Source organism: Rattus norvegicus, chromosome 7 (genome assembly GCF_036323735.1).
Source record: "Rattus norvegicus strain BN/NHsdMcwi chromosome 7, GRCr8, whole genome shotgun sequence".
NCBI lineage: Eukaryota > Metazoa > Chordata > Mammalia > Rodentia > Muridae > Rattus > Rattus norvegicus.
In genome coordinates this window covers 45969871-45990598 of record NC_086025.1, presented here as the reverse complement: position 1 = coordinate 45990598, position 20728 = coordinate 45969871, and the positions used below count along the sequence as shown (strand labels likewise).

Below are 20728 nucleotides of genomic sequence, written 5' to 3'. Positions count from 1 at the left end.
GTGTGTGTGTGTGTGTGTGTGTGTGTGTGTGTAAGAGCCTGGAGAGGTCAGAGGAGGATACGAGATCCTCTGGGACTGGAGTTATAGGTTATTATGAGCTGTCATATGTGTGGGTGCTAAAAATCTGACTCTGTCCTCTGTAAGAGCACTAAATACTCTTAACATTTGAGGCATCTCTCCCGCCCCACCTCGTTAATTTTGAAAGCGCAAAAGTAGGGGTGATCATTCTAAGAAGACAGCCTGACAGCAATCAAAATCTCCACACAGAATCCACACTGGTCAAAGTTCCAGAGAGAACAAGTTCAATTCCAGTGGTCATGAAACGGCAACATTACAACCCCCGACTGCTTGTCTGGGAGATTCACTCAGTGTTCGATAAGCAATTGGAAAGCCACCGAGCGTTTGGGGTGTGAAAATACCATTATTAGGACCGGAAATTTGTAAAGATTGATCTACCAGGTAAACGTTGGATGGGATGAGAAGCAGGGGTCTGAGTCGGATGTTCAAACATCAAGAGAATAAATGGTGTCGTTTCATTGTATCATTACACCTCAGAGAAAATCATTAATGTTCTAGAATGAAGACATTCTTTTAGTTTATTCCCTAAAACAGATAAAGCCCTTCTGATAGAGTCTCCACTCATGAGTTTTCACATTAAGCAAAACGCCTAACAGAGTGAGAGGTTGCCGGTCAGTCCAGTTAAATTAGGTTTGCTGTTTCTTAGAGCTAAAATTCCCTTTGGTAGTGGTGGAGAATGTCCATTGCAGATTTAAAAAGAAGAAGAGCATGAAGCACATGGCAATCTTTCATAGTTATTACAGGTGACATCCAAACCAGCAGACTGCAGAGCCAAGAAAGCCAAATAAATTAGACAAATGAAAGAGTTTTTTTAGTCTCATCAACAGACACCAACAGAAGCACATTAAAGAGATAATGAAGACGCCCAAAGCAGTGGCTGCTGAGTAAGAAAGCCCAGCTAGCCAGCCGCTCAAAAATGCGTTCTACAGAACAATTACTTTTGATTGCTATTTTTTTTGTATAGAGCCATTTTTAACATATTTGTGTTTCCTATAAGTTAATCAAAACATTTTGCATGTGTGTCGATTATAATGGGTTATTGCTAACCACAGCCTACTGATTCTTACATTTGGGATCTATAGATATGTTAAAGGACCAACGTCACCAATTTAACCTGCTGTTTTTTATCAGGTAAAATGAAAAAAATTTTATGTTGGCGTTGACCCCTGAGGCTGGCACTTAAACACACTAAATAAATAGTTGTTTGATGGTAGCTATTTTGTGCCAAAGAGCTGCAGCGTTACATGCCAAAACTGAGTTATAAATTCTATCAGACGGTTTGCGAAATACACCTTCATTGGGGATATATCTTGGAGAGGTGTTTACTTTTATTTTGGAGATTATACAGTGTACATTACCACATTGAAAGTTGCTGTGTCCTGCCTAGATATGAAACCAGCTTAACTCTATTTAATGGAGTGAGCTCTAAATTTCTTTAATCATGGACTCCATTTCTCTGTCATTGATAACTGTGCATTTTTGATGCAGACTAAAGGGAGTATTGCTAGAGAAGAAAGAAGGTGATCATATGAGGAAACTTAGATCTTGATATCGAGTTCTGCTCATCTCTAGCTATACATGTAACAAATTCTGGTTTGAGTCCGTACGAATGCTTCTCTGTGCAGGTAGTCGTGAGGTTTCATTTTCCCAGCCAATTCTACCTCAAGAGCAAGCTGTGACTTCACTTTTGTCTCTCCATCTATGCTACTTCCATTTGGCCATGTTCTCTGTCCTCTGAAGCTTTCCTCCGTGACAAGAAGAATGGTGAACGCAGGAAACAAATGGCAAACCAAGACCAGCAGCCCGTCAAACAGAGGCAGTGTCACAGGAAAAAGGGGGACACGGGCCAAGACTGACATTTTTATATTGAAGATGAATTACATTATTGCCTTAATGGATGGGCTAGATCCAGGAGCAAATTCAAACGTGCACTGTAAAACTGAGTGAGGTGATGAGCGGCCAGCAAGGTCTCTGTGTAGACGTACATGACGTCCAGAAAGAGCAAGAGTCGGGCTGGAGAGATGGCTCAGCGGTTAAGAGCACCCGACTGCTCTTCCAGAGGTCATGAGTTCAATTCCCAGCAACCACATGGTGGCTCACAACCATCTGTAAAGAGATCCGATGCCCTCTTCTGGTGTATCTGAAGACAGCTACAGTGTACTTATATATAATAAATAAATAAATAAAAAAAAAAAAAAAAGAAAGAGCAAGAGTCTAGTAATTGACTCCAGGCATGCAGTGTGGAGTTCAGGGGACACGAGTCTCTGAAAAGTTAGCAACTTTACCCAAGCCTTGATACCACTAGGCTGAAATAGACGGAAGAGACCCTCACCCTCCTAGAACGTTGTTCTGTGTCTGACTGGATTGCTGAAAGTGTTACAAGGTGAAGACTGATAGTCTACACTCTTCTGACCCCTGAACCTAATCCAGGACTAAGTCTAAAGCTGTAAAGGGGGCAACACAATTCAATCACAGTTCCCCTCGGTTTATCCAAACCTGTAGGAAGTCATTCGTTCAGCACTTGATTCTTAGGCAAGACTGCAAGAACACCGAAAAACCAGCCAAGTTCATTATTGACATAGGCTATATCTCTTTGAAATATGTACACACACACAAACGCGCGCACACACACACACACACACACAAAATGGTATTAGAAATGTGTGCCCCAAGCCTATGGGAATCTGTTTACCTTCATTCAAAGCATTAATCAGAGGGAGAAATCCAGTAGTTTACAGATACTGAAATGTATGCCATATTGAGGCAAGATTTTAGTTTGAAAATAGCAGCACTTCCTTACAAATTCAGACACGTGCAGCTGGCTGTGTTATGTGCAAACGAAAATGAGAACATTAAGAACCAAGAGCTGGACGATATCACTGTGTGTGTGTGTGTGTGTGTGTGTGTGTGTGTGTGTGTGTGTGTGTGTGTGTGTACTGTATGCTTCTTAAAGAAAAGTTAGCGGATGGTGCAAATCATTTATCATCCTGACCAGACCTCTTTTTGCTCCTTACTCTTTAAGGTTGGAAATGGTGCAATTATTCTGTTATGCCTCACAAAACAGTAAATTATCTCCAATTACTGTAAATTCATAGTAGCAGTAAAATGCTTGCGTAGAAGAACATACTCCCCGTGGCCATCTTGAAATTTATTATAATATAAAACTATAACTCCGAGAGGAGTTTCAGAGACATGTTTAGCCCGTTTCTCTTGCCTCTGGGCAGGAGTGTGCTGCTGCAAATGATCCCAGGGAAACAGCTAAGAAGATCCAGTAATGATCTCTCTTAGCTGTGGGGTTCGGTTATGCTTGCCCAGTGACAGATACTTCATCCCATATCGAACATTCCTTACATGTTTTCTCATGTTGGTATTCACACAAGCACATGGCCTACCATTGCACCCCAAGTGAATGATCTCTAAGCAGGAGAAAAATAAATAAATAAATCTGTGGTCAGCTTAACCCACTCCAGGTTTTGAAAACCCCTTCGTTGTTTTCCCTTGATTATTCTGTTTTCATCTGAGAGGCAGTGCTGTCTGCACATACTACAAACTACCTTTGAGGGACTCTCAAAGAAGTATTTGAGGAGCAGCAGGGCAATCTAACTTTTATGTAAAACAGTTTATTACTCCATTAGAACCTATAAACACAAGCTACATCCAAGGAGGTTATTAAATATTAGCAAACTTTAAAACCGTAATCAAAAATCTTGTTGGGGACCAGGAAATGTCAGACACCTTGCTTGAAATTTGAACACAATATGCTTTTATGTCATTGTGCAATTTACCAGGTATGCTGCCTTTCAGAGCATGCCCTTCCATAATCGAAGGTTGCCTTTAGCATTTCAGGGATGGTCTGGACTTTATTCCTTCAAATGAAGATATATGAAGTCCCTACACTATTTACCTAGAGGTTAGAAAAAAAATATTAGAAGGAAAGAAACAATAAATATCAGAGTTTAAATAACTGATCAGAAACCAAAAGAACACAAGGAGTTAATGAAAGGTCAAACAGGAATGGCATGCAGCTCCCTGTTTTCTGAAAGCAGAGACGGGAGAGCATTCATTTAAGTGAGAGACACAGGCATACAGACTTAGAAGTTAGATCTCTGCTCGATGCTTGCACCTGCAAACCATCACTGGTCATTTAGGCTTTGGCTCTTGTCCTTGAAATGGGAATACCCATAGGTTAGAATAAGGATCGAGATAAATTATGGAAACTAATATATAGCCAGATAAACTGGTCCTCCGTCCGTGTTTATAGTCAGCCCTGCTCATGCTCTCCTGGTTTGTAGTATTAGTCTCTTAACGGGACTTAAGAGATTCAAACATGAAGGAGAAGCTTCTGATTAATAAATAATCACAAGTACTTATTGGGGTTTTATACCATCAGAGATATCCACAAGATTCAAGAAGACTAACAAAACCTAATAAAGACGAAGGGAGAGGGTCTGACTAGGGTCCCACTTTATAAATGAGAAGTGCTTAGCTTGCAGGATTGATGTAACACGCCCATCCTGACTAGTCTAGCATCCAAACCCAGAACTTCTGAACCCAAAGCCAGCACCTTATTCCCTTAGTCTTTCCATTCTGCTACTAGAGCTTCGGTCCTTTTCAAAGTCTTCTGCAACTTCAACCACTCACCTCCTGTTTTTTTTTTAATTCCCATACTGCATTATTGCCACATAATTATAATAGCATAACAATTTACTACATTGTCTCTTTTTACTGCTACGGGATCTCATCTGGTCAGAGAAGTCATCTTTGTAAAGGGGTCAATCAGAGCTCTACTTCCAAAGGGTGGGATGAAAACATTGTTCCCATGATCAGGATGGCCACACTTCTGCCGAGAGTTTTATGAGATCTAGATATCCCTGCCAACACAGGTGTCTGTGTAGACATTAGCGGACGGATAATAAACTAGGGTGCTCCATTGTAAAACAGATCTCTTCTAAACGGAGGATAAATTCTTCAGCTTAAGCGTAACGTCTCTTAAAAGAAAATACTGTTATTAATGAGTATCTTCTACCAGTAATATAAAGAAAAAAATTAGTGAGAGGTTGAGATTCCCATAAAATCGTTCATAGGCTAATTAAATTCCCTCCCCACTCTGTTTTGCTGTAATTATAATGCAAAGGCCTGCTTATGTTTTGATGCCTTGATACACATTGAGAAATACAATATTCCGAAGTGGGTTTTCCCCTCTGCATTTCCCAGCCTTAATATAATGCAGTCATTATCCATGTGGGCCCACAGTGCACCGTGTTAAATTCACCAACTGCTGTTCTGCACATTCCCTTGGCCAATTTATTTCAATTTCAGAAGGAGCAACCAACCCCACAGTGGATGGCTGCTGACTGTAGTTCCACGCCATCACTCTTGGAGAGTAAACTTGGATCAAGCAAAAAGCCTCTGTGGGTGAGGGTAGATGTAATCACTCCCCTTCCAGCAGCAGCAGCCCTGGGGCCTGGTAGACCCTGCTTCTGTACATGGCTACATTACCACAGACAGCTCACCTGCCTCCGGTGCAGAGCTGGCTTCAAATACACACTGTGTCAAATGTAAGGAGAAAGAAATGGGGTCACAGATTTTAGTCCAGCCAGTCATTGCGTGGGTAAGAGCCACACCCTGTCTCCGGTATTAGTTATTGGTGGCCAGATGTCATAAATGTTGCCATATTCTTTGAAATTAAAATTCTATAACTTTTAAGAATACAGATTACAGCTCACAATCTTCTGAGTTAAGGACTGGGAGCCTAAATGTTCAAAAAATTTTGACAAATGGCTGTCATCAACTTAAAAATAAACCAAATACATATATCAAATAAACAGGTTCTGGGTAGGCACATGTGTTGGGAAAATCTATAGCACAGAGTTAGTAAAGACCCCTCTATCCATTAGACCTCTTTGCTTCTCTCTGCTCTATTTAGTGATTTCATGGAATCATTTTTATCACAGTGGAGATGATCTGGCCAGGCATCTGACAGCCCATTTATTTTGGGCCTACATCATTACGCCCCACATTACCTTGCACTTAAGAATAGCATGTGAAAGCGACTCGTTACTTTCATCTAAGATGTGTGTTTATGAATTATCACTTCTGTGTTGTCAAACTCGACTATGAATTGAATCTAGATGCTGAAGTTTCCAGTTTATATAAATAGAATCAATGTATATAAAACCTTCCAATGTAATTTTTCAGTCATAATATTGTTTTGTGTAATCTGAATAATCAAGCCATTTCATTCACATCTGAGTATAATTTTAAAGCATTCTTCTTCAGTAAAAACATATAGTAGATGTTTCTGCTCTCACTTAAAAGGATAATAGTCAAACGTACTTTTTAATCACATCAAAATATAAAAAGACCAGTGACAAAAATTAAGGAGGAAAGGAAGGGCATTTGATGTTGAGCCAAAACGGGGACATCTATCATCACTTACATTTGACAACACAACTAAAATGGTCATTATCTAAGTTTAGAGATGTTCAGTGATTTATGAAAACAGCATGGCTGACTCCTTAAGTGCCATACACCACAATTGTCAGGTCATTAGTTTCTGGGGCCAATGTTGTCTGAAACCTCATACCCACATATCTACCAGCCTCCTGAATTTCCTTTCCCTTGGATGCTTCATCCTTTGACATTCACTTTGGAATTCCCGGTCTGCTCTGTCTCTGCCTCCTTAATGTTGCCCAAGTGTGGCTGGAAGATCCATGTTGCCCCTGTCACCCTAGCTTTCCTCCCTTAGAACATGTCTCATCGCATCCAGCCTACACCACATAGGTCTCACTCTCAGTCTTGGGAAGAAACAAGTCCTCCTTTGTAGCTGGAGAAGTCTATTTATATTATGCAAATTAGCCATTCTTCTTTCCGAAAGCCTTTAATGCCACAGTTTTCTGTTAAAAAAATAAAAATTAATAAAAGGCAGGTTAAGTTCCCCAGCAGGACCCTCTTGGATCCAATGCATCTTTCCTTCCAGAAAAATTCAGCTCTCTTCAATCTTTGATCCTGCCACACTCACCAGGCATACCGACTTCTTCCATAACTTGAGTTTTCATTAATTTTTAATCCTTCTGGTTTACAAGACAAAGCAAGTTTTGCTCTCACCAGAAGCCCTTCTCTGACCCAGTCAAAAATTGATATGGGGTTTGTGTTTGTAAGGTTACAAGCTATGTAGCCTGAGAGCTGACATTACATCACTGATGTTCAGACTTCCTAAGAACCATATGCTTGTAAGTGAACTTGAAACCTGAAGAGCTGCAGAGAAGGAAGAACGTGTCAGTGTCACATCATTTAGTCCTTTGCTTCCTAAATTAATTCATATGTTGTTGATGATGTTGTTTTTCCTAAGCTGAATTACTTAAATAGCTTTATTCTCCCCTTGAGAAAGGACAGAAGATAATTAGACATCCTCCAAGGCACAGATGGGGAAAATATCATCTCCCTTCTTCTTTTCTTAATCCCAAATATAGCCAGATGCAATGCAGGTCCCAGCTGCCTCTTAAAGACTTACTCGGAACAACAGAAGGCAAGCAACTGGGACAGCCACTCGAGCTTAGCTTTTGTCTCCAGACTGCCCCCACCCTGCAAACTGGATTGAGCTCTGCAATCCCTATCCAGTCTCCCTCAAGACGGAAATACCTCCACAGGAAGAGGTGAAGAAAGCCATTTGTGAAAGGCAGAATAGTGATGTGAATGCAGACAGTTAAGCAGGATAGAGTGATTAATGTCTGTGTGATTGCGAAAGCATGACCTGCCCAGGTGAGATTTCATGTCCCTTCTGGAATTTTTATTTGACACTCAATGTTTCAGACTCATAGTATCTAAATAACTGTTCAGTCAAATACTTCCCCTTCACCTCTGGCACATACAACAACTGAGTAAAATTGCAATCAGAAAGAATTTACACTAAAAATTAGATTTCCTGAAGGTGACAAAATGTGCCTTAATTCTAAAGGAATCTCATAAAGTTTCCATTGTTGCAAGACAGGTAGTACGGCCATCTCTTTGCTTTCCTTTTCTTTTATTGGATATTTATTTAGATTTCAAATATTATCCCCTTTCCCAGTTTCCCCTCTGGAAACCCCCTATCCCATCCTCCCTGCTTCTCTGATGGTGCTCCCCCACCTACTCACAAACACACTCCTGCCTCCCTGCCCTGGCATTCCCCTACATTGAGCCTTCACAGGACCAAGGACCTCTCCCTCCATTGATGCCAGACAAGGCCATCCTCTGCTACATATGCATCTGGAGCCATGGGTCAGTCCATGTGTACTCTGGTTGGGGGTTTAGTCCCTGGGAGCTCTGGGGTTCTCGCATCTTATGGGAACTCAAATATCCAATTCGTGCAGAGGCTGAGTAGCTCTCCAAAGGGTCCAAACTGTATCAGCCTCCACAGCCATGTACTCTGACCTAAGAGGGTATTACCCAGGTCCTCACAGCTTTCTCCTATCCTCAAATACAGCTTCATGAAAGTGAGACAGTATTGATTGTAAGGTTTTTTTAATTTTTTTATTAAATATATTTCTTTACTTACATTTCAAAGGTTATTCCCCTTCCCAGTTTCCTGTCCATAAGCTCCCATTCCCTCCCCTCCCCCATACGGGTATTCCCCCTATACATCCCCTTATTAACACCCCCATATTCCCCCTGCACTGGGGGGGTCCCTTCCACTGGTGCCCCAACAAGGCTATTCTTTGCTACATATGCAGTTGGAGCCCTGGGTCAGTCCATATAGTCTTTCGGTAGTGGTTTAGTCCCTGGAAGCTCTGGTTGGTTGGCATTGTTGTTTTTATGGGGTTGCAAGCTCCTTCAACTCTTTCAATACTTCCTCTATTTCCCTCTAAGGGGGTCCCGTTCTCAATTCAGTAGTTTGCTGCTAGCATTGACCTCTGTATTGGACATGGTCTGGATGTGTCTCTCAGGAGAGATCTATATCCGGTCCCTTTCAGCATGCATTTTTTAGCTTCATCAGTGTTATCTAGTTTTGGTGACTGTATATAAATATATGGGCTACATGTGGGTCAGGCTCTGAATGGCCATTCCTTGAGTCGCTGCTCTAAACTTTCTTCCAGATCCCTTCCTATGGATATTTTCCCCCTTTTAATAAGGAGTGGGAGCATCTGCATTTTGGTTATCCTTCTTCTTAAGCTAGATTGTAAGGTTTTAAATCTGCGGAAATCTCTGTCTTTAAGAAGCATTTATGAAATTGTGGGGTGTTGGTCCAGAATGTCATATGCTTATATGTACTCTAGGATGGAAATCTGTTTCTTTTTCTTAAAATTACTTCTAGTAACCTATCTACCTCTTTCCCTCTCCTCTGGAAAACCCTCTTTCTAATCATAGGCACCATGGTGTTCACATAGCTGCTTCTCTTTGCCCTTGAATTCCCAGAATGTGGAAATTGAACTTAAGCCTCCTCTACCCAACCATTCCTGGACTAGGCACATGACTGATTTTGGTCTACAGAAATAAAAGGTCTCTTTGAAAGTTTTTGGTGTCTTTTGGATTTCTGCAATGTCTAGTCTTGAAGAACTACAAAGTCAAATGGCATCAAATCAAACCTTTTTTTTTAAGGAAATTACCATTTAATAGCCTCTTGTTGATTGCAGAAGCAAACACTTGGTAATCAAGAGTACACTTCTACACTTGCATCCCATGTCCGCTTAGCCCCTCCCTACTGTGTCAGTAGAAAGCAGACCAGAGACTACTGATGAGCAGTAAGTCAGCGATGCAGTGAGTCAGCGATGCTGGTGCATTTAACTGCCTCACGTGCTAAAAACCAATGAGCTACTACAAAAACAATTTCTGGAGCCCCACTTAATTCCCTAAGGATAAACCTTGTATAGAGAACCCAAACCTATATCTATTTAAATATCATGAGCCCGATAGCATATTAATAATATGATGTGACAGAAAATGTAATTTAAGTCAATTGGCTTTTATTGAGTATATAATAGTCATAATATATATGCACATTCTTCCTAGTAAGAGGGCGTTTTTGAAAAACTGCACTTGACTACTGATGGACGCAGTCCCCTTTTGACTCTGCTTTTAGCACTTTTTGAAGTGGCTGCCTTCTGTCTGTCACATTTTCTGATAAGATTTATATGATCCTTCAAATTACAGATATATTACATGTGTCTTGAGTATACTCTCATTTCCCCCAACTTCATTAGTCATATAATTAGATATAAAAGGCTGTAAAAAAAAAACAAGATATCCATTTCCTTTGAAAGAAGGTCAGAGGATTGATGGTTCCAGCAAGTGTGTGACCGTGTAACTGATCATTAACAGCCTCCTATATATTGAGCTGCTGCTGCATTTGAATATTTCTGATTCGGACTCCAGGTGTGATTAGTAAAGCTAGTTGTTTTCTGAACATAAGTGATCTCCACCCGTTTTGTTGAGGATAAATTGGGTCTAGCTGCTTTGAGGCATATTTGAAGTACTGCAATGTTTAAGACAATAGGTGCTGTTCAGTGAGCTGTTGGTAAGTCATAAAATCTTTTTTTTTTAAATGTAGCTGTTAGAGTCACCATTTTGCCTGAACCTTCACTTTAATATTGTAATCATTAATCTAATTCACTGTGTTATCTTTAATAAATTATACCACATCATAAATAAGGTAACTATGAGCATCTGTTATTAAAAAAAAATTGTGTCACTGAAAATGAAGATTTATGAAAGGGACCATGATTTTACAAGAGTGCTGTCAACTTCCCCAAATCTACATCTACCCATAGAAATGTGTTTTTAATTCACTATGATGGAAAAATGGAATATATTTTGAGGGTTTTTTTTTTTTGCTAATTTGCCAATTTTCCCACTTATGTCTATGAGCCTTGAGTTTCTCTCTATGTCCAGCCTTAACGTTACCCTCCTTATCCATATCTTCAGTCCTTTGAGCATCTCATTGTTTTCAAAGGATGCTATCCAATAGCTCAGAGTGTGCACTCAGTGTGAATGCAGGCATAAGAGGAGTAATTACAGAAAAATATGAAAGGACGTGAAGAGCTACTTACCGAATTAAAATTGATTTTGAGATTCCTTAGAGTATAATGAACTAAGTACTAGAAAAAGTAAAAGAGATACATATCCTAAAAAATAACATGTTGAAAGCAACTTGATTTGAGCCCAGATGCACTCACTTCACCTCCATTCTGCAGACAGGGAAACTGAGGCCCCTAGGAATTGTGTAACCTTTTTAAAGGTTGTGCTACTATCGATAGCAATTTATAATTACATCAAAAACATTTTGCTTATTTATAATTTAGGAACACAGTGCAAAAAGCAGTGCTTTTGTACCTATAATCTTACCTCATTTTACCCTCCAGCTGAAAGAAAACCAAAGTATTTTTGCATTAACTCGATTGCCAGCAGGTATCTAATGGTTCAGTTTTCCTTTGTTGGTGTTAGACTATTACAAACTCCACTTAGTAATCCCTCATAAACCTGAAGCCAATGAGCAGGAACACCTTTAAAGTCATTTCCTACTTCCTGGTTAGTTAGCTATGTTCATATTTATTCTGTCTCTCTTCCTTCCCACTATTTCTGAGTGTCTCCCTTTGAAAGTCAAAGTTGGAATCATTTCTGTATAAGTTATTCTTGATGCATCTCAAATAAAAGTCAAAGGTGAAAGAGCAGAATGATAAGATTAGAAGTTAAGCCAAGCCACAGAAGGAAGAAAAAAAGAGGCAGGAGAGTGAAAATAGGCCGTGATTCTCTCTGCCCATTCTCTGACTGCCTGCAGTTTCTATAGGAGCTACTGAAAATACAAACCTCGACTCTTAGCTTTTCCAAGGAATTATAATACATCTGTGCCTCAGCCCGTGTCCTGACACTTAGCCATTGCTATGTCACAAAAGGTTAAATCCCTGGATCGTCAAGAACGCTGGAAATAATTAAAAACTGCAGTTAAAACACAACTTGTTTTCTTCTTCCCAGCTCAGGGTTTCATTTTACCGAGGCCTACGTCACAGTACAACAGAAAGCCTTCAGAGCTCTCAGTTCACTTGCACAGGAATAAAATTTTATCTATAAATTCCACCAAGTGTTCTAGTCTTAATCAGGCTTTAAAAGGTTTGCCAGGCTCCCAAAGCAGGGACATGCCCTCTCCTAGAACAGGTAGCCCCTGACTCCTTCCAGGCTCCGCACCAAAGGCTTCCTCATTGAAACAGCATTTAATGACTTTCGAAACCCCTCGCCATCTTTGTCTTTATTTTCTCAGAGCACTTGTCACCGGAGAGCATCTGTTTGTTGACTGTCATTCTCCTTCCATTTAATTGTAAGCATCATTAGTCCAAGACTTTTTTTTTCCCTTCACTACTGTGTGACACAGAGGATGAATTCAGTGGTCATTATTTCAACATTTGTGATTTTTTTTTAAGTGAGCCAACAGTGGGTACTGGGACCTGAAGACCAGTGCTCTGGTTGCCTATCAGAGAGGGATAAATAAAAATATAGGGGGATTAAAATGTTTCATGTCTTTATTGTACAATATGTGTTATAATACGCATTATCTGCAAGGGGTACACTATTAACAGTGTTTGTCTAATGTGCTAGAATCGTCACTGAACTTCTGTGAGTTTGTCACTTTACCAGATTTATATATGTCGCCTTAGGTGGTCACATTGTGTGTATCTATATGGACACCTCAACATGTTGCTGCTACTAATTACTTCCAACCATTACAGAGCCCTAGATGTTCTAAAGTTCCTGCATGAAGAAGCATAAACGGCACTAGAGAGATAATACAGGGCCAATAATGCGGCTACATACCCTGAAAGCACAATAGTAGCAAGGTGAAGACTACGGGTCACAGTAACTCTCTCTGCCTGTAGGTCAACCCTATGGTGCTATGGTGAATTCAGACAGATTCTAGATTCTGATTTGAGATTTAGAACCCTGGCTACTTAAGCACTACTAGTCCATGCCGTTCGGATACTAAGAACCTCTAATTTAGGAGCACGGTTCACAGGAAGAGTGTAAAGATTCATCTGCCAGCATCTCTCAGGACTAAATATGCTTCGCACATTTAAAATATAACCCCCGAGTTTCATATTTGATTCAATAGAATGGAAGTTCGAGAAGCTACGAAGATCATCCAGATGGTAAAGGGCAAGGCTGAGGAGCTGACTTTGGATCTCCAGCATCCATATGCAAAGCTATACCCAATGGTTCACCACTCTGTCATCCTAGTGGGAAGATGGAGAAAATGGGAACCTTGGGGCTGTGAGCTCCAGGGTCAGTGAGAGACACTGCCCTAAAAAACATAAATGGACAGCATTTAAGGAAGACATGTGGATCAGTCTCTCTCTCTTCCCTCCTCTCTCTCTCTCTCTCTCTCTCTCTCTCTCTCTCTCTCTCTCTCCCCATGTCTCATACACACAATAAATTAAATAAATAAATAAATAAATAAATATTTTTGAAAAATAAAGAAGTCTCAGGAGTTAACTGGTCAACCTTCTACTGAAAACAGACAAATGAAATGGACTTGGTACCTCAGGGTCAGCCCTTAGAGCCTGAGCCCCAGCTACCAAGCTAACCACTGGAGTACATTTCTTTCACAGGCAAAAGTTAGTTCCTGTTCTTCATCTTAGTTTTCTAAAAATGCAGTCTTACCTCTCATATGACTTTCTGAAAAAGTATCTGACTAGACTATGTTCAATCTACATTTGGACTTGATATAAAACTATTCCAAGAGGTATAGAAAGGAAAGATAATTTTCTTTGCGCCATAACAAATTATAGCTATAATAGTTAATAAGGTTTATGAGGAAGATTTTGAAGGCAATGTGATATGTATTATTACTGGAGTTTGCAACTTAAAGCTATGGAATAGTTCTGCTTAAGATTTCTATGGTTCACCTGTGAGACTGAGGTGATAAGAGTACCTATGTCAGAGGATTAATATGAGGGCGTTAGTAAGTACTGGAGAATGCTGTTCTGAGAACCACGTGATACAGTAGACGAGAAAACAGCTCTCCTATATATCAGTGGTTCTCAACCTCTAGGTCATGGCCCCTTTGCAGGTTGAATGACCCTTTCACAGGGATGACCTAAGATCATCAGAAAGTACAGATATTTACATTATGGTTCATAATAGTAGCAAAATCACAGCTCTGAAGTAGTAACAGGTTTTTATGGACAGGTGTGAGAACCACATGAGGAACTGTGTTTAAGGGTCATAGTGTTACGAAGGCTGAGAACTGCTGCTACAGATGTAATATGACTATTTCTATCCCCTTCCTTCTGAGAGAACCTGGTGCTGCACTTGTGAGCCTGCTTTTGTTATTTCTACATAGCTTTCATTTGTGACATGGTGAAAAAGCTGGTAAGAAATAAAAAAAAAAAAAAACTAAGAGCAAGTAAAAGAGGAAAACAATTTACTTGGGAAATAATATTGTAGTATGATGAAATAGATAATATTATTTATATGAAATATCTAGCCATATACACAGAACCACAGATAGAACAACCAGATAAAGTCAAGAAGAGGGCACATAGTAGATGGACAGTAGTTACAAAGCCAGACATCTTATATGTGGGTGAGGAGACATGAGCAAAAAGACATCGTGGGAGGAGTATGACATAGAAACATCATGATCCAAAACTATGCCTGCTAACAATATAATGAATGCTATGAGAAATAGATAATAACCATAGTGTTCAATATGACCATGGATGTTTTCCTAATGCATGGTAGAGGGACTGATGAACCCCAAGAGGGAATTCATTGTGAAATGTGCCATCTTCCTCCTCTACCATAGCTGATGGCTTTTGTAATCCCACTAAGTATGAGGGTTAGCAAAGATTGAGTGGATGCCAAGAGTACAGAATATTGGGAAAATAGACTAGACTTGCTGGAATCTTCTGGTAGCAGCACACCGGAATGAGAAAAGATGGGGGGTGCTGGGCCGAAAGTTTCCAATACCATGAAAGCACTTGAGAATTCATAAAAATGTCATTTAAGGAACAGTTATTTGCACAGGATATAAATCTATGCCAAAATGACTCAATCTGAATATATTACAAATATTTGTGGAGATAAATAGTTATACAAATGGGTAAAGCCTTATGCAAATGGGCACATGGATAGAATTTTTCATTTACAAGCAAAACTAAGAAGCATTTTTAGATTAGAGGTTTGCTGATCCTCATCAGAAACACTCATTAAAAAGTCAACTTTCCAATTTAGACACTAAAACAGAACATTTGATAAGATTCAGCAGGGACCACAGGATATATAGTCATAGCAACCGAAGGAAACGTTATGCTAATCTAGAAAGAAGTTTTTCCCACAAGTTCTTTTTTTTCACAGTGATAACTAAGTGACTATAATATACATAATATAGTATATATATACATATACATACACACATATATACATATACATATATATGCATATACATATATAGAGATGGAGACAGAGACAGACAGAGAGACAGAGAGACAGAAAGACAGAGAGAGTCTTGTTTGAGAATTTTAGGATATATTTGAGACAAGTTTAAGGAGCAATTGGTCTATACAAGTAGTTCTCAGCCTTCATAGTTGTCAACAGTTTTTCATGTTACGGTGACCCACAGCCATAAATTTATTTTTGTTGCTACTTCATAGCTATAATTTTAAAGTATGTTTGTTTTCCTATGGTCTTAGGCAAACAGTGAAAGCATCATTTTACCCTCAAAGTCATCACAACTCACAGGTTGAGAATTATTGGTCTATACTAAGCTGTGCTCAGGCCCTCCTCTGGACACATTGGCACATTAAGACACACTAAGAATAAAACCGTTTTACCTGGGTATCACTGGCCGTTCTCACAATTCTATCCATTTTTTCTAAACCCTGAGACTCACGGTCACACTGCTTACAGAAACAGTCATTTCCCACGAGTCCCTCACATTTGTTTTGCACAGCTTGGGAGCACAGGAACTGACTGCCCCAGATCCACATTATCTTTTCAAGAGTGTTTTATGTCAAACAGCTTGAGGTCTCCAAAAGTACTTAGGTTCACCCCATAATAAAAATGACTCAGGTTTTCTAAGGTTGTGTTTTCTGTGTTGTGATAGAAACGTATTATGTGCACAGCATCCACCCAGCCTATGGCATGCAGTCTCCGCAGGACTTGAATGGTCAAGTGTGTCTCCTATAAATAAACACCTCATGCTGCTTGCTATCTGGTTTGAAGGACAAAATCTTTGTCTTTGACTTAAGGCTTCAAGTCTTCTGTCAACAATCATGAATTTAGAGCAGAAACTTAGCTACTTCACATAATCTAAGGCAAAATCAACCCCACAAATAACTACACTAACTATAGTCATTTCTGTTCTACCTCAGAGCATTGGACAAAGATCCGGAGATGTCCATTACTAGAGGAATGTGCACAACTGTACAGTAGAGTGGGCCAAACTATTTCCTTTCTCTTTACTCTTCCCTTTGCTTGTGGATAAAGTAATCATGGAAAAGAGGTAGCCCTGGAGAGACTTTCAAACTATTTTGAGTTTTCATTATTATATATAATCTGTCCCTCCTTTTTCATAGACTTCTATTTTAAATATATATATATACATATATATATATCAAAGAATATTGTGTCGAGATACCTATTAGATAAATAGATCTATAGTCGATTAAGTAATCTACTCTAGAGATTTCTACAATTATGTCCCAGCCAACCCCAAAATTCTGTGTGCAGGTGTTTCAGAATGCTTGAACTTTCTCATCTGAATGTCTACTTTGTGATTATAGAGTGTATATATTCAAATATGTTGTAAGCCAAACACTAACATATACAACACCACCAACAAATAGCACACATTCATTGATCTTTCAAAATTCAAGTGTCATACAAATCATTTTAAAATAAACCTCCAGTGATGCCATTTTTTAACTGTTTTTAAGATGAACAGTTGGAAATGAGTCACTTAAATCGTCTACTTTAATCAATAAAAAATACGAAACAATAACAGTAGTTAAGAACACTGAAGTTAAAAAGGCCAAAGAAGCTATACAGGAAGCTGTAATAATTAAGCTGGTTCCGTTCTTTTCTCAGTTGTGGACCCAGGTTCGGAGTTGTTTAAATTCTGCAATCATTTTGAACACAGTTAATCAGAGTAGGCCTTATTTCTGTTAGAAATTGTTACTTATCCTATTTTATTTGATTGTCATTGCTACCCTGAGAAGGAGATGAAGGGTCTGAACTTTGAAAGGACTAACCAAGTGGAAAAAATAGAGATAGAGACCTACCAAAATTTATAGGAAAGAAACAGAAAAGTCAGTGCATAATTCAAGTATAAAATGATAAATCTCTCCATTATCTCTGAATGGAAAATTGATGACAGTTTTATTGTGGAAACCAACCAAGTATTCTCTACATAATATAAGGAGGAAAAACATGAAAATCAAGCAGAGTGGCCAAGTTGGAGAAAAACTCTGTGAGCACAAGTTTTAAAAGTTGTAATTTAATACAAATCCCATTTTATTTTATATTACTCCTTAGAATCCTGTTTGTATCCTAATGAAGAGACAGAGAGAAAGAGAGAGCGTGTGAGAGTATGAGAGAGAGAAAGAGAGAGAGAGAGAGAGAGAGAGAGAGAGAGAGAGAGAGAGGACTAGGACAGGTGAGGGAGGAATTGGGTGAAGGCTAATCATAATCAATGTATTTTATTTAAGAAATCTGTTTTTAATTTTAAAAACTTTTAATTTGAAGAGACAACTATCCCGAAGATTCTAATCACACGGACAGAGCAGGTCAGAATGTAGAACGGAAGCCTAGCTAGAAACATGAGCTTTTAGTCATCCACAGGCATAGATTGCAAGCATCATGTGTCAGACATCATCTGTTATTCTTGAGGCTGGAGTCGTCAAGTCATGTTAGCAATTTCTTGCCACTCTTTCCTGGAACACATCCACCTTATGACTCCGTAAATCGTTTCAAATTCCGCATGTTGTGTTTTGTGCCGTAGAGGGTCAAGCTCAGATCGGACTCTCCTCCACATGAGAAAGTTTTAACATGACATTGTGTATATGCAAACTGAATAATTATATCTTCCTTTACCTGAGAAATATGGAAGCAAAAATAACAAATCATTTTCCTCAATCAGTGTGAGTGATTCAAGCCTACAAAGGCATATCTGAAGTAGTGTAGAGGAAAAGGAGACCTGACAATTTCTGTTTGATTGTGGGATGTATAGCATCATCAAAATGACAAGGTAAATGCTGAGGAACATTTTTCTGAGTGTTGGGAGAATTGACTGGGTATTCAGCAGAAGGGAAATGAAAATGTCAGGGTAACGATAAAGATTTTGCACTCTAGCACACTCTAATGATTGGTACATAGCAAGATTTGATTGTGGCTTAGTGAAAAGTAGGAATTTGAACTTTCTAAGACACTGCCTAGCTAGAATAAGTCTTATTTTGCATTCAAAATTTTATTAAGTATATACGCTTTAATATCACGTAATAAGACGCTCCATTGAACAGATTGGATCCCTAAATAGCCTTTTCCCCTAGATTTATTTCTAATTGAGTATAAACTGATTTAAAGCTCTTTTCAAGTCGTAATCAGTAAGCAACATGAGTTCAATGACCAGATTTAATGTGTGTCCCGCAGAGCTGGGCATTTGGAGAAGCTCTCAAAGTTCTTTTGATGGTACAAGTGATTGGCAGGAATGAGGTCTGGTGGGAGAAGTAGAAAAAAAATAGAAGATACTGGTGAAAGGACGAATGTTTTTTCTCTTATAAACTGAATATTGTGATGCATGCCTTTAACCCAGGCACTCACAATATAGAGGCAGGAAGAGTAGATGTTCAAGGTTCTCCTCGGTTACATAACAACCTCTAAGATGGGGTCTTAGGATGGGTCTAAGATATATAAGGAGTTTCTGTCTCAAAATTAAATTATAAAATCCATAAGTTCCAGAGAGAATACAACTCAGTGACTATATTTTATACCTGAAATCACTGTGTATAGATTTTAAATTTTTCCAGCATACAAAAAAATGGTGACTTTGTGAACTGACTACTTAATTTTAATAATCATTTTATAATAGGTGTATGGCAGGGCATTGTGCTGAATGTCTTGAGTGAGCACAATTATATTTGCAAATTATTCCACAGTGTAGCTGCAAACAAAATAAACTAAGGTTTTGTGGCATCATGAGACCTTTTTGAAATATTATTTAATTAATTTGTTCCCACTGTAGAGTCTTTTTAATGAGTTCATTTGCACACCATTGGTATGCTTATCAAGATAAATATGATATAGACTTGCACCTAGGATGAAAAGACTGTAAAGAAATACCAAGCTACTTGGGAAGAAATTTAAACACCCATAAGATAATTATTGAGCATTTGATTCTATGAACGAGAATGAGGGCATCGTGAGCTAAGAGCCCACTGGTTAAAAGGAGCATCTTCCTTTTCATAGGCAAAGGTACCTAGAAGAACATGAACTTGAAAAATTCCATTGTGTTTACTTTTAGAGCAGCAGGGAATAAGTCCTTTATGACTCTTGACACAAGCAGAATGGCTAAGAAATTCCATACATTCTCAAGGGATTGAATTTGAAAGCAAACAGTATCCTAGCAAGAGTAATTAAAATGAGTGGCTAAAGGACACTGTGGTTAGGACAAAACGGCAACCAACAGATTGGGAAAAGATCTTTACCAATCCTACAACAGATAGAGGCCTTATATCCAAAATATACAAAGAACTCAAGAAGTTAGACCGCAGGGAAACAAATAACCCTATTAAAAAATGGGGTTCAGAGCTAAACAAAGAATTCACAGCTGAGGAATGCCGAATGGCTGAGAAACACCTAAAGAAATGTTCAACATCTTTAGTCATAAGGGAAATGCAAATCAAAACAACCCTGAGATTTCACCTCACACCAGTGCGATTGACTAAGATCAAAAACTCAGGTGACAGCAGATGCTGGCGAGGATGTGGAGAAAGAGGAACACTCCTCCATTGTTGGTGGGATTGCAGACTGGTAAAACCATTCTGGAAATCAGTCTGGAGGTTCCTCAGAAAATTGGACATTGAACTGCCTGAAGATCCAGCTATACCTCTCTTGGGCATATACCCAAAAGATGCCTCAACATATAAAAGAGACACGTGCTCCACTATGTTCATCGCAGCCTTATTTATAAATAGCCAGAAACTGGAAAGAACCCAGATGCCCTTCAACAGAGGAATGGATACAGAAAATGTGGTACATCTACACAATGAATATTACTCAGCTATCAAAAACAACGAGTTTATGAAATTCGTAGGCAAATGGTTGGAACTGGAAAATATCATCCTGAGTGAGCTAACCCAATCACAGAAAGACATACATGGTATGCACTCATTGATAAGTGGCTATTAGCCCAAATGCTTGAATTACCCTAGATCCCTAGAACAAACGAAACTCAAGACAGATGATCAAAATGTGAATGCTTCACTCCTTCTTTAAATGAGGAAAAAGAATACCCTTGGCAGGGAAGGGAGAGGCAAAGATTAAAACAGAGACTGAAGGAACACCCATTCAGAGCCTGCCCCACATTTGGCCCATACATATACAGCCACCCTATTAGACAAGATGGATGAAGCAAAGAAGTGTAGACCGACAGGAGCCGGATGTAGATCGCTCCTGAGAGACACAGCCA

At 39.1% G+C, this 20728-nt stretch overlaps 1 protein-coding gene and 1 pseudogene across 7 annotated transcripts in view; both read left to right on the top strand.

The window, feature by feature from the left end:
- Nucleotides 1–20728, top strand: part of Syt1 (synaptotagmin 1) — a 544812-nt gene that overhangs the window by 253862 nt on the left and 270222 nt on the right. The gene's annotated exons all lie outside the window — the stretch shown is intronic.
- The window catches only part of LOC134479869 (high mobility group protein B1-like), a 37189-nt pseudogene extending 16461 nt beyond the window's left edge, over nt 1–20728 (top strand).